This window comes from Oratosquilla oratoria, chromosome 19, assembly GCF_046742065.1.
Source record: "Oratosquilla oratoria isolate Oo_2021 chromosome 19, ASM4674206v1, whole genome shotgun sequence".
Lineage (NCBI taxonomy): Eukaryota > Metazoa > Arthropoda > Malacostraca > Stomatopoda > Squillidae > Oratosquilla > Oratosquilla oratoria.
In genome coordinates, this window is record NC_134795.1 from 41,016,871 (window position 1) to 41,032,382 (window position 15,512).

Below are 15,512 nucleotides of genomic sequence, written 5' to 3' on the forward strand. Positions count from 1 at the left end.
TAATGACAAGCGATGATATCTTTAATGTTAAGTAATAATAACAAGCTTAGAATATACTAATAATGACAAGTTTCGTAGGTGCTACTAATAATAACTTTAATGTATAGTAATAATGGCAAGTTTAGAACATACTAATAATGTCAAGTTTAGAATATACTAATAATGAGGGGTTTAGAAGGTACTATTAGTAATAACTTTAATGTGTGCAAATAATGGTAGAGTATACTAATAATATTTCTTTGTCGCGGCTCGTGCCGCTTAAATTCTTCTTATCGGCTTAAGAAACCTGCACAGCGAAGCTATAGCGATAATCCCATACCACACTCCTGGTCATATGGCCATTTCCCGAAGGTTGAGTGTGGTTTGAATTTTCCGCCAAAATCATCGGAAATTTAAAATTCCCGGCTCTGTGCAGGCATGCGCATTGTCGACCCCACCTCCCCCTCCCTATCCCCTCCCTTCTTACCCGGCTAGCTCGAGCCGGGCGTCGCGTCACTTCAATGAGAAATGAAGGCTTCGCCTGTGGGAGGAGGGAGGGACCCTAAATCTGTGCAGGTTTCTTAAGCCGATAAGAAGAATTTAAGCGGCACGAGCCGCGACAAAGAAATATTATCGGCTGAAAGAAACCTGCACAGCGAAGCTATGCATGAGACGAGGACAGGTGGGAGGAGAGGTGAAGCCTGAATCAAACCGTTATTACGTGTGTCTTTCCTATGGGAGACTTATTCATTTTATCACTCAGTAGAGGGGAGAAAGAAACGTCAAGTATCCACGCCGAAGAATGTTCCTGGCCCCTCCCCACTCCTCGCCCTTTGCCCTCTCCACTTTTTTGAGATGAGAGGGGTGGAGCCGTTTCCATGGCGACACATGGGACAGGGGCGACCGAGTGGTAGAGACACCGTGTCCCCAAGGGAGTCGTCGATGTCCAGTCCCTAGGTCCCGCACCCGCTCCACAGAGTGGGTGCGGAGAAACTCCAGCGATGCCACAAAGTCCCTGATGCTGTGGGCGTGCGGGGCATGGCCCGGGTCGGCTCTCTCCCAAAAAGCGGAAGGGCAGGTGCGCCCGGGACCTCGGGGTTAGGGGAATCCTAAATTTCGAGTTGTAGAAGAGATGATCCTCAGAAATCTCTTCCGTGTGGTCCACGTAGTCTTCGAACGCACGGACCGGGCGCAGTGGATGTGGGCGTCCTCCCTCCCAGAAGGATTGTATTCTGAGAGGGCCGATCATGTCGTCCGCTCGGCCGTTCCTGGCCAGGAATGTTGGTGATGGAGAGAGGGTTAGGGCCGAGCTGTCCTCCTCCAGTTTGGAGAAGGACGGGTGGCGGGTGATTGCCGCCAGCTGTGAAGCCCTGTAGTCCGTAGTCAAGGTGAGCAGAAAGGCGACGCGTCGAGGGAAGTGTTCTTCCTCCATAATGGCCCTTTCGAACGCCAGGTACTGCAGAACACGATGCAAGGACCAGGCCAGGACCGGTTGATGTCTCGGCTCTCTCGAGGCGCTGATCCCCTTCATTAGGAGGGTTCACGCCCTCTGTGGCACTCGGATGTTCATGCCAAAGCGTAGCGGATCAGTGAGGGCTGTATAGTGAGGCAAGATAGTCGCCGGTGCCCTGTTGGTGGAGGTAGCCAGCCAAGTCAGGAAGTCCGGGACCATGCTGGCGGAGATGGTCACCATCGCGCGTCTCCGAAGGCAGTTCCGGAATCTCCGTCAGCAGGACCCACACTGCCGCACTGAGGACGGAAGGCGAGCTCTGAGCATCTTGTCTGCTGCCTCTGTAGAGAAGAGTTGGCTGAGAGTTCCCCGTAGAAACTCCAATTATCAAGTTGGAGTGACGCTTGGAGAGGCGCGGTAAGGCTGTTGGCTAGGCAGGCTAACCCCAGTAGAAGGGGAGAAGGGCCCCATCTCATTAGCTCCCCGAACCACGGCTGGGTTGGCCAGTAGGGAGCTATCAGGAGGACCTGACCCTTGAAGGATCTGAGGGTCTGCATCACCTTCAGGACGACTAGTGTCGCTGGAGGAGGAAAATGAATACGTACCTCCAGCTGTTCCAGTCCTCCGTGAAGGCGTCTGGGCCTCCTGTGCGTGTCCTTTGGATGCAGGTGAGGTAAAGGGGGAGCTGGGTCGTGTTTGGGAAGGCAAACAGGTCCACCTCTGGGGTGCCGTAGCGGAGGGAGAACGACTCGAACACTTGTGGGCGTAGTTGCTACACTACGTAGATCTCTTGAAACCTGGATAGAGCGACCGGCGTAGGGTCCCCGACCGAAGCCAGGGACGCAACAACCTGTGGAGTGCTGAGGGTATCGGCCCGGGCAGGTCACGCGGGAGAAGCAGTATGCTCCTGTCGACCTCCCGTACCAGCCGTCGGCGCCCCAAGCGGCTCAGTGGAAGGGCCGGGGTCGCGAAGTTGAGGCAACCTCCCCCCCCGCCACCGAAGGAGGGAGGACGTGTGAGAGAAGCACGCTCTTTTGCCGCAGGGGAGCACCCGAAGGACGCTGACTGTGTCCCACTCAATCCCGAGCCAATAAAGTCTCTGTGTGGGAGCAAGGGCAGACCCGTCCCAGTCCACCCCGAACTCCATGTCCGCCAACACACTCAGAGCCACTGAGATGTCGGCCGATGCACCCTCCCCGGTGGGCAAATGCATCAACTAGCCGTCTAGGAACATGAGTGTGGAGACGCTTGCTTCCGTCCAACGTACGCCTACCACTCTCACTAGTTTCGTGAAGATCCTCGGGGTAAGCGAGAAACCGAAAGGGAGTATGCGAGGCCAAGTTCGTTTCCGAGCGACCTCGTCCGTGGGCGTTAGTCAAGAGGCTTCATCCTGGGTGAAGACGTTCCCTGAGCGTCTCCCACGAAGACGGGCCTGGACCCTCGGTATGTATCCAACTCACCCCAAGTCTTCCCGCGGGAAGTCCTCGAAGCCCGTGGCGAGCGTCTTCATCCAATAGTGTGCTATGGCAATTTGTGACGTCTCATCACCCACAAGTGACATCATGTGATTATACTGTGACGTCACCGGATTGATCATGGCGCCATAGGATCGTCTCGTGACGTCACAGGGACACAGATTGACGTCATAGGACTACATGGTGACGTCAATTTATCACATAATGACGTCATCTTATCATACCGTGACATCGCTGAGTCACAGTGAGCGTTGAAATAAATTTTGACATGGTAAAATTCTGGACCATCATGACTGTAGATTAAATTAAGTTGAATAGGAAAAGTCATGTTCATTTCGACCTAAGTCACAGTGAGCGCCGAAATTAATTTTAACATGGTAAAATTCTCGACCATCATGACTGTAGATTAAATTAAGTTGAATAGGAAAAGTCATGTTCATGTCGACCTGAGTCACAGTGGGCGTTGAATTAATTTAACATGGTAAAATTCTTGACCATCATGACTACAGATTAGCTTAAGTTGAATAGGAAAAGTCATGTTCATTTCGACCTAAGTCACAGTGAGCGTCGAAATTAATTTTAACATGGTAAGATTCTCGACCATCATGACTGTAGATTAAATCAAGTTGAATAGGAAAAGTCATGTTCATGTTGACCTGAGTCACAGTGGGCGTTGAATTAGTTTAACATGGTAAAATTCTTGACCATCATGACTACAGATTAGCTTAAGTCGAATAGGAAAAGTCATGTTCATTTCGACCTAAGTCACAGTGAGCGTCGAAATTAATTTTAACATGGTAAGATTCTCGACCATCATGACTGTAGATTAAATTAAGTTGAATAGGAAAAGTCATGTTCATGTCGACCTGAGTCACAGTGGGCGTTGAATTAATTTAACATGGTAAAATTCTTGACCATCATGACTACAGATTAGCTTAAGTTGAATAGGAAAAGTCATGTTCATTTCGACCTAAGTCACAGTGAGCGTCGAAATCAATTTTAACATGGTAAAATTCTCGACCATCATGACTGTAGATTAGCTCAAGTTGAATAGAAAAAGTCATGTCCATTTCCACCTGAGTCACGGTGAGCGTCGAAATTAATTTTAACATGGTAAAATTCTCGACCATCATGACTGTAGATTAGCTCAAGTTGAATAGGAAAAGTCATGGTCATTTCGACCTGAGTCACAGTGAGCGTTGAAATTAATTTCAACATGGTAAAATTCTTGACCATCATGACTATATATTAGCTTAAGTTGAATAGGAGAAGTCATGTCCATTTCGACCTGTGTTTTTTTTTTTTCAAGGTCAAGGCATTTTATTTATGTAATACCTAGCACTTTGCGCCAACTTAAACTGTACTATTTAAAACTGATTTTCCTCTTCTCATTACACTAAATGATTGTAGTTTCTTTGAACTAATTTATACTCATTTTAACTAACACTAGACTCCCTAAGTCTAAAGTTCTTTTGTGTTTTACTTGGGGGTGGAACATCAGGTAAGTCATCTTTAAACTCGAGCCAAGTGAAGTTGATAAGAGGTTGGCTGTGGCTCATGAGAAGGGCTGGGTGGTGATTTTTTTTTTTTTTTTTTTTTTTTTTTTTTTCTTAAGAAACCTGGAAGGAGGGTGGTGCCGTGAGGCGTTAGAAGACCATTGAAGCTCGGAGGTATGGGGCTGCCGAGGCCTGATGACCCTCGGGGAGCCACCCTCCGTATCATAAGACACGTCCCCTTGTCCTCCAAGAGGCCCGGGTTCTTACCACGGACGACTTGAGGACGTATGGGGAACGGAGTACGAGTGGAAAAGGTCAAAGTCTACGCCTAGGGCCTGACAAAGAAAGTTATAAGGCGTTAAAGGACCATTATTGGTCGAAGGTATGGGGCTGCCGAGGCCTGATGACCCTCGGGGCGTCACCCTCCGTATCATAGGACACGTCCCCTTGTCCTCCGAGAGGCCCGGATTCTTACCACGGACGACTCGAAGACGTATGGGGAACGGATTACGAGTGGAAAAGGTCAAAGTCTACGCCTAGGGCCTCACAAAGGGAGCCATTAAGGAGTTAGAGGACCATTATTGGTCGGATGTATGGGGCTGCCGAGAGGCCTGATGACCCTCGGGGGCACCCCCTCCGTACCATAGGACACGTCCCCCTGTCTTCCGAGAGGCCCGGGTTCTTACCGCGGACGACCCGAAGACGTATGGGGAACGGATTACGATCGTATAAGGTCAAAGTCTACGCCTAGGGCCTGACGAAGCAAGCTATGAGGCTGTTAGAGGACCATTGATGACCGGAGGTTTGGGGCTGCCGAGAGGCCTGATGACCCTGGGGGGCGCCACACTCCGTACCATAAGACCACGTCCCCCTGTCTTCAAAGAGGCCCGGGTTCTTACCACGGACGGCCTGGAGACGGGGACGTATTGCGATCGTATATGGTCAAAGTCTACGCCTAGGGCCTGATACAAACCGTGAGGCAATAGAGGACCGATGATGGTCGGAGGTATGGCGCTGCCGAGAGGCCTGATGACCCTGGGGGGCGCCACACTCCGTACCATAAGACACGTCCCCCTGTCTTCAAAGAGGCCCGGGTTTTTACCACGGACGGCCTGGAGACGGGGACGTATTGCGATCGTATATGGTCAAAGTCTACGCCTAGGGCCTGATACAACCCGTGAGGCAATAGAGGACCGATGATGGTCGGAGGTATGGCGCTGCCGAGAGGCCCGATGACCCTGGGGGGCGCCACACTCCGTACCATAAGACACGTCCCCCTGTCTTCAAAGAGGCCCGGGTTCTTACCACGGACGGCCTGGAGACGGACGTATTGCGATCGTATATGGTCAAAGTCTACGCCTAGGGCCTGAAACAAACCGTGAGGCAATAGAGGACCGATGATGGTCGGAGGTATGGCGCTGCCAAGAGGCCTGATGACCCTGGGGGGCGCCACACTCCGTACCATAAGACACGTCCCCCTGTCTTCAAAGAGGCCCGGGTTCTTACCACGGACGGCCTGAAGACGGGGACGGATTGCAATCGTATATGGTCAAAGTCTACGCCTAGGGCCTGATACAAACCGTGAGGCAATAGAGGACCGATGATGGTCAGAGGTATGGCGCTGCCGAGAGGCCTGATGACCCTGGGGGGCGCCACACTCCGTACCATAAGACACGTCCCCTGTCCTCCGAGAGGACCCGGGTTGTTTACCAGGGACGGCTCGAAGACGGGGACGGATTGTGCTCGTATAAAATCAAAGTCGAAGAATGGGACAAACCAGCAGCCAAGCGGAAAGCGATAAAACTAACAGACGATTAACCAGCAGGAAACGGGACCGCCTGCTCCCATGTGGGCAGCGAGTTAACCACTCCGTCCTGTTTCCGCGATCTAAGTGACGCGACGCCCGGCTCGAGCTAGCCGGGTAAGAAGGGAGGGGATAGGGAGGGGGAGGTGGGGTCGACAATGCGCATGCCTGCACAGAGCCGGGAATTTTAAATTTCCGATGATTTTGGCGGAAAATTCAAACCACACTCAACCTTCGGGAAATGGCCATATGACCAGGAGTGTGGTATGGGATTATCGCTATAGCTTCGCTGTGCAGGTTTCTTTCAGCCGATAATGGTAACTTCAATGTGTACTAATAATGCAATATGTACTAATAATGATCATTTTAATGTGTTAATGTGTAATAATAATGACACATTTAGAATATACTAATAATGACTGGTTTAGAATATAGTAATAATGACAAGTTTAGAATATGATAATAATGAAAACTGTAGGATATAATAAGAATGACTAGTTTAGAATGTACTAATAGTGTAGGTTTAGAATACAAAGACATGCTTAGAAGATAATTCTAACGTGTACTAACGAGTTAGAGTATAAAAATAGCGCAAGTTACGAATATACTAACTTATCAATAATAACTTTAATGTGTACTAATTATGTCAAGTTTACAATATACCAGTAATAACAAATTTATAATATACTAATAATTACAAAATTTGTACATACTAACAATGATAATGAAGAATTTAGAAGGTACTATTCTGAACATATTGTAATTATAGATTATCATAACTGTAATATTTCAAACTTAGTACATATTAAGGTGATCATTAACAGTTACTTCTAAACATGTCATTATTAGCGTATTCCAAAATTTTCATTATTAGTATATTCGAAACTATTATTAGTATATTTGACATTATCAAGTTTGGAAGGCACTGTTAGTGCCTTCCAAACTTTTCATTACTGGTATATTCTCAACTTTTTATTAACATATTCCAAACTTTTCCTTATTTTTACACATTAAAGTTATCATTAATAGTGCCTTCTAAACATCACATTATTAGTATATTTTTAACTACTCTTCATTTTTAACATTCTCTTCATTATTCATTAACTTCTCTTCATTCTCACATTATTAGTATATTTTTAAATTCTTTTAGCATATGCTAAACTTCTCATTATAAGTATATTCTAAGCTTGTCATTATTAGTACACATTAGAATTACTAACAAATTAGAGTATAAAAATAGCGCAAGTTACGAATATACTAAATCATCAATAATAACTTTAATGTGCACTAATTATGTCAAGTTTAGAATATACAATAAGTATAAATATACCATAAGTATAAATTATCATAACTATAATATTTCAAACTTATTAGTACATATTATGGTGATCATTGACAGTAACTTCTAAACATTTCATTATTAGCGTATTCCAAACTTTTCATTATTAGTATATTCGAAAATTGTCATTGTAAGTACACATTAAGGTTATCATTAACGGTTCCTTCTAAACTTTTCATTACTAGTATATTCTCAACTTTTTATTATTATATTCCAAACTTGTCCTTATAAGTACATTTTAAACTTGTCATTATTAGTACACATTAGAAATATCTTTAAAAGCACCTTCAAAACTTGTCATAATTAGTATAAACTAAATATGTTTTCATTACTATACTCTAAACATCTCATTATTAGTACACTTTAAGATTATCTAGTAACTTCTAACCTTGTCATTATTTGTATATTTTCAACTTGTCATTATTAGTATATTCTAATCTTGTCATTATTAGTATATTCTAAATTTGTCATTATTATTATATTCTCAATTTATCATTATTAGAATAATCTGACCCTGTCATTATTTGTACACATTAAAGATTTTTACTAATTGTACCTTCTAACATTGTCATTATAAGTATATTTTAAACTTTTCATTATTACTACACATTAAGGTTATAATTATTTCTTTATTAGTGCATATCAAAGTTATCATTAATAGTACCATAAAGACATGTCGTTATTACTATATTCTAATTCTATCATTATTATTGTTTTTAAACATGTCTTCATCGGTGCACATTAATGTTTTCATTAATGCTAGCTTTCTAAATTTGGCATTCTATACTTTTCATTATTAGTAAATTCTCAACAACTTGCTATATATACATATTATTGGTAGTATAAACTTATCCTTATTAATATAATCTTAACTTCTTATTTTTGTATATTTGAAACTTTTCTTGATTAGTATTGTAATGTAATATTAGATATTACGTCATATGTGTAATTATGTTATAGAATTGTGTTCCTTTGTATTACATAACTATGTTCATATTTCTTGTCTATGTATGTATTGTAACAATGTTAAGCAGTAACGCCCGTCCACTATATGTAATCTTGCCTACGTGCGGAGAAAGGTGCGCACTCTTGTAGAACAAACAGACAAGCGAAATCCTGAATAGTTCGGAGCGCACAGATTTGACAGTTACTAAATAAATAGATTGTTCAAGCGAGTCGAGGGTCCTAAAACTACCCATGTTGACGTGTGTTAACTTACCCTCCTCCCCCCCTTTCACTCACTCGCACACTCACCCGGAAGTATCCCGCTTCCGGTCCAATGGTATATAAGCGGTGGAAATCGCTCACTCGTCGTCATTTCTCGCATATCTTATCTCTTGATAAAAACTGGAAGTTTAGACTCATGAGACGATTGGTGTGAAGTGATCACCCTTTTTGCCTACATTACGTGTCTGATATACATTGCATTACTTTACTTATATTTGTACTTATTACTTATTCTGATGCATGTTCCTGATCTCTTTGTACTTAGATAGTACCATATTGTATACTTATCTTGTGTTTCTTATTTGAACGATAATTTCCATATTCTTATAATCATGTAACGGTCCCATTGACCCTACTGCCCATTCTCTTTTGTGTTGATTGCCTGTAAATATTTTCCATATTAATAATTTCGTTTACTAGTTTTATCGCTAGTTTAATATTCCTTTCCTGGAATCTTCTTTGTTACCTTTACTTCTAGTCTTACGAATTATCTAGGCCCTGACCAGATAGTTCAGTCCTACAGTGGCTTCTAGAAGTGAGCTGGTTCTTAAGCACTTATCCGTTATACGTAACGTATCTTCACAAACCAGCCAGCCCGTAACAAAGTGGCGACCCTTGCCAAGGATATTGGATCAGGTATTTAACACATTCTTTTAGAGATGGATGATATAATTCAAGAATTCGTTCAAAATCCCAAGGTAAGTTTCTTAAAGAAACAAACTAAAGACACTTTGATAGAAATAGGCAAGCACTTTGGAGTAGACATTGATACAAGTTTACGAAAGAAAAAAATACTTCAGGAACTTGTTGAAAATCTGATCGAAGATGAGATCTTATCTCCAGAAGAGATTACAGCTATACAAATTCCTTCAAATAGGTTAGAAATAGAGGCAAGACTAACCGAACTTAAGATTAAGGAGATTGAATTAAAGGTCAGGAGAGTAGATTTTGAGGAGGAAGCTAAATTGAAACAAATGCAAATTGAGGCAGAATTTAAAGCTAAAGAGGAGGAAACTAAACTGAAACAAATGCAAATTGAGGCAGAATTTAAAGCTAAAGAGGAGGAAACTAAACTGAAACAAATGCAAATTGAGGCAGAATTTAAAGCTAAAGAGGAGGAAACTAAACTGAAACAAATGCAAATTGAGGCAGAATTTAGAGCTAGAGAAGAGGAAGCTAAAGTGAAACAAATAGAAAGAGAGAACGAAACTAAAGTCAAATTGGCAGAGTTAGAATTAAAGAAGGCAGAAGTAGAAGCTAGGATTGTTGATAGACAACCCGTAGTTCAGGAAGGTCATATAGATATTTCCAAGTATGTAAAACTTCTACCCCAATTTTCAGAAGGAGAGCCAGAAATTTTCTTTCTTCAGTGGGAAAAATTGGCGCAACAGTTACAAATCCCTAAAGAAAATTGGCCATTAATCATTCAAACACAATTTAAGGGTAAGGCTCAGCAAATTTATACTTCTCTTTCAGAAGCAGAAAGCGAGTATGATAATATGAAAGCTTGTATTTTAAAAGCTTATGAACTAATACCAGAGGCCTATAGACAGAAATTCCGTAATTATAGGAAGACACCTCAGTTAACATACGTAGAATATGCGGCTCAACAAGAGAGGTTATTCAATAGGTGGTGTTTGGCTAGTGAAACGGACACCTTAGATAGACTTAAACAGTTGATTTTATTGGAGCAGTTTAAGAATACCTTAGAGACAGATCTTAGGATTTTTATAGATGATCATGTTCCCGAAACTTTAACTAAAGCTGCTGTATTGGCTGATGAGTTCACACTAAATCATAAACCTAAGTCAAGACAAATGGAATCCCAAAAGTCAAAGTCATATATTCCAGATTCAACAAAATACTCTGATCCTTGGTCCCCAAAGAAACACACTGAAAATCAGTCTAGCCCATCACATTTCAGTTACAGGTCTGATTTCAATCAATATCCTCCAAACCAACCTTGGCAAAGAATGGAAAGGTTTAAGACTAATCCCCCTGTAACTTGTTCATATTGTAAACAGGTTGGCCATCACATTTCTAATTGCAGAAAGAGACTGACACCCTCATTCTCCAATAAGACACCAACTCTTGTGAGTAATATAAAATCAGATGATTCAAAATCCTCTATTCAGGATAAACTACCAAAGAAGCCGGTATTGTCAAGTAATGTAGAACCCCCCTCATCAGATCATGATCCTTGTTTCAAACCATTTGTATCTTCAGGAACTATATCTCATAGTAGTAGTTCACAACAATATCCTATTTCCATACTCCGAGACACAGGAGCAAAGCAAAGTCTGATTTTAAATTCTGTCTTGCAGAATCTGGGTGAGTCATATACAGGTTATGATATATTGATAGAAGGAGTTGGAGGAATTGTAAAATGTCCATTACATAATGTTTTCTTGCGGTCTGATTTAACAACCGGAATGGTTAAAGTAGCAGTAGTAGACTCTCTTCCCATAGTAGGAATATCCTTATTGTTGGCCAATGACATCGCTGGAAGCAAAGTCATTTCTCCCTTAATAACAAATAACCCTAAGACCTCAGTAGAACCTTCAGATAACTTACAGTTGTTTCCCGCTTGTGCTGTAACCAGATCTCAGTACAAGAAATCTGAAGAGGAGACCTATAATTTAGAATCTCTATTCTCCCAAACTGACCCATCTTCTTCTTCACCAGTTTCTCTATCTAGAGCAGAATTAATCAAAGAACAGAAGTCAGATCATTCTCTTAAAAATTTGTACGAGATTGTTTCATCTCCAGAAGAAGTTGAAAATATGTCACGAGGTTTCTATATAGAAAACGGAGTCCTAATGCGAAAATGGAGAGCATCCACCGCAACCGCTGACCAGCCATGGCAAGTAAGGAATCAAATAGTCCTCCCTCTTGGTTTCAGGAATAATGTTCTAAGATTGGCTCATGATACTCCCTTAGCAGGTCACTTAGGGGTAAGAAAGACCTTGTTCAACATAACCCAACATTTCCATTGGCCCACGGTTGTCAAAGATGTTGCCCAATATTGTAAAACATGTCATACATGTCAACTTGTAGGTAAGCCCAACCAGAAAATTGTAGAAGCTCCACTCCATCCCATTCCTGTAATGGAAGAGCCATTTAAAAAAGTTCTTATTGACTGTGTAGGACCTTTACCTCCTTCAAGTAAAGGAAATCAGTACATTCTCACAATCATGTGTATGAGCACTCGTTTTCCAGAAGCCATTCCTTTGAAAAATATTAAAGCTCAAAACATAATCAGAGAAATGTTGAAATATTTCACTATGGTAGGATTTCCTAAGAACATTCAAAGTGATCAAGGAAGTAATTTTCTTTCCAACAAGTTTAGAGAAACTCTTGTAACACTAGGTATAAATCATGTAACTTCCTCCGCCTATCATCCTCAATCACAAGGTGCTCTAGAGCGCTTTCACCAAACGCTCAAGACAATGTTAAGAATCTTCTGTGCTGAGAACACTCGAAATTGGGAAGACGGACTCCCCTTTTTGTTGTTCGCCACCCGAACAACAATTCAAGAAAGCCTTGGATTCAGCCCGTCAGAATTAGTCTTCGGTCATGAAGTCCGTGGTCCCCTAAAGATACTTCATGAACAATGGATGAAAGAAGAACCACCTGTTCCTTCTTTGAAATACGTGTCCCAGGTCACCAAGAAGTTGTTAGAAGCTTGGAAGTTGGCAAGAGAGAACTTGGCGAATGCTCAACGAGAAATGAAAGGTCGGTATGATAAAAATTCTAAACTTAGAACTTTCTCTCCAAGAGATCAAGTGTTACTTTATCTTCCCATACCAGGAGATCCATTGCAGGCTAAATACAAAGGACCCTATGAAGTCTTGTCCAGAGCCAGTGATCTCAACTACATAATCAAAACTCCAGACAGAAGAAAGAGTTCCCGTCTCTGTCACATAAATACCTTAAAACCTTATCATTCCAGAGATCCAATTCCAATTTGCAGCTCTACCACAATAGAATCGGAGGAGCATCCTGATAACCTGCCTAATCCTCCTGAGATTCCCTTGGAAAACTCTCAGATACTACAAAATCTTCAGATAAAAGTAGGACACTTATCTGAGAAACAAGGTAAAGACATTCTTTCTCTCTTAAGAAGTTTTCCAAAATTATTTCTAGATTCCCCAAGATTCACTTCTTTGATAGAACATGAAATAATTCTAGACTCGCCAAGGGCTATCAAACAAGCCCCTTATAGAGTCAATCCAAAAAAGGAGTTCATAAAAGCAGAAATAAACACTCTGCTTCAACAGGGAATAATTGAACCCTCCAGTAGTCCTTGGGCATCTCCTTGCATTCTTGTCCCTAAATCTGACAATTCTTATCGCCTGTGCATTGACTACAGGAAAATCAATGCCCATACTAAGGCCGATGCTTTTCCTATCCCTAGGATAGATGATATCATAGACAGTCTAGGAACTGCCAAGTATGTATCCAAGTTGGATATGTTAAGGGGATACTATCAAATCCCTGTACACCCTCGCTCAAGAGAAGTTACCGCTTTCATTACGGAAGAGGGATTGTTCCAATTCAGAGCAATGCCATTTGGGCTTAAAAATGCCCCTGCCACTTACCAAAGAATGATAAGTAATCTTGTTGCAGGATTGCCAGTAGTAAAAACTTATCTAGATGATGTGATAATATTTAGTCAGTCTTGGACAGAACACATTGAACACCTAAATAATTTCTTTTATAGAGCAGACCAAGCAAACCTTACCATCAATTTGTCCAAATGTGATTTCGGACATACACAGGTCCCCTATTTGGGATTTAAAGTTGGAAATTCCCAAGTGTTTCCAATAGACGCCAAGATAAAAGCCATCAATGATGTACCAACACCCACTAATCGTAGAGAGGTACGTCGATTCCTTGGAATGAGTGGCTATTATCGCCGTTTTTGTCCAAATTTTTCAGATGTAGCAGAACCATTGACTGACCTGTTGAGAAAAGACCACGACTTCGTGTGGACACCTACCTGTGAGACGGCCTTCAAAAACCTGAAGTCCCTTCTCACTAACGCACCAGTTCTAAGGGCACCCGATTTCCAACGACCCTTTCTTCTGCAAGTCGACGCCAGCGACACCGGTATCGGTGCCGCCCTCTTGCAAGAACACAATGAAGTTCTTCACGCTATCGCCTACTACAGCAAGAAGCTGTCCCCTGCGCAGAAGAACTACTCAACAATTGAGAAGGAGACGCTCGCTTTGGTCCAGGCCCTTATCCACTTCGAAGTCTACCTGGGTTCCTCAACTACCATTCAAATATATTCGGATCACAACCCCTTAAAGTTCCTACAGACTATGAAAAACAAGAATCTGAGACTTACACGTTGGAGTTTATTTCTCCAACCCTTTAATCTAACAATTCATCATATAAAAGGCGTCTTTAATGTTTTAGCCGACGTCCTTTCTAGAACATAGCTTTTCAACAGAAAGTGAAAAGCTTTCCCAAACGGTGGAGGTGTAACGTAATATTAGATATTACGTCATATGTGTAATTATGTTATAGAATTGTGTTCCTTTGTATTACATAACTATGTTCATATTTCTTGTCTATGTATGTATTGTAACAATGTTAAGCAGTAACGCCTACGTGCGGTGAGGTGCGCACTCTTGTAGAACAAACAGACAAGCGAAATCCTGAATAGTTCGGAGCGCACAGATTTGACAGTTACTAAATAAATAGATTGTTCAAGCGAGTCGAGGGTCCTAAAACTACCCATGTTGACGTGTGTTAACTTACCCTCCTCCCCCCCTTTCACTCACTCGCACACTCACCCGGAAGTATCCCGCTTCCGGTCCAATGGTATATAAGCGGTGGAAATCGCTCACTCGTCGTCATTTCTCGCATATCTTATCTCTTGATAAAAACTGGAAGTTTAGACTCATGAGACGATTGGTGTGAAGTGATCACCCTTTTTGCCTACATTACGTGTCTGATATACATTGCATTACTTTACTTATATTTGTACTTATTACTTATTCTGATGCATGTTCCTGATCTCTTTGTACTTAGATAGTACCATATTGTATACTTATCTTGTGTTTCTTATTTGAACGATAATTTCCATATTCTTATAATCATGTAACGGTCCCATTGACCCTACTGCCCATTCTCTTTTGTGTTGATTGCCTGTAAATATTTTCCATATTAATAATTTCGTTTACTAGTTTTATCGCTAGTTTAATATTCCTTTCCTGGAATCTTCTTTGTTACCTTTACTTCTAGTCTTACGAATTATCTAGGCCCTGACCAGATAGTTCAGTCCTACAGTGGCTTCTAGAAGTGAGCTGGTTCTTAAGCACTTATCCGTTATACGTAACGTATCTTCACAAACCAGCCAGCCCGTAACAGTATGTTATAAACTTATTAGTAGTACGCATTAAAGTTTTCATTAATTGTAACTTCTATACTTTCCATTGTTCCATATTCTAAACTTTTCATTATTAGAATACATTAAAGTTATCATTAATAGTAACTCCTAAATTTGTTATCATCAGTAATATATTCTAAACTTGTCTCTCTCTCTCTCTCTCTCTCTCTCTCTCTCTCTCTCTGTGTGTGTGTGTGTGTGTGTGTGTGTGTGTGTGTGTGTGTACTACAAATAGATGCGTACCTACGTGCGTTGTGTCTCAATGTAAAAGGAATAAAAAAGTAACATGTGATCGCTCCGTACATTAAAGTTATCATTAATTGTACCTTCTAAACTGAATAT

The 15,512-nt window shown here is 41.8% G+C and overlaps 1 protein-coding gene across 1 annotated transcript in view; it reads left to right on the plus strand.

Annotated features, from left to right (window-relative positions):
- LOC143035850 (uncharacterized) overlaps positions 1 to 4,456 on the plus strand; it is a 145,701-nt gene extending 141,245 nt beyond the window's left edge. The window contains exon 2 of the mRNA XM_076202928.1: positions 4,438 to 4,456. The gene's annotated coding sequence lies outside the window, so the exon portion shown is untranslated. The remainder of the gene's footprint in view (positions 1 to 4,437) is intronic.
- Positions 4,457 to 15,512: the final 11,056 nt, after the last annotated feature.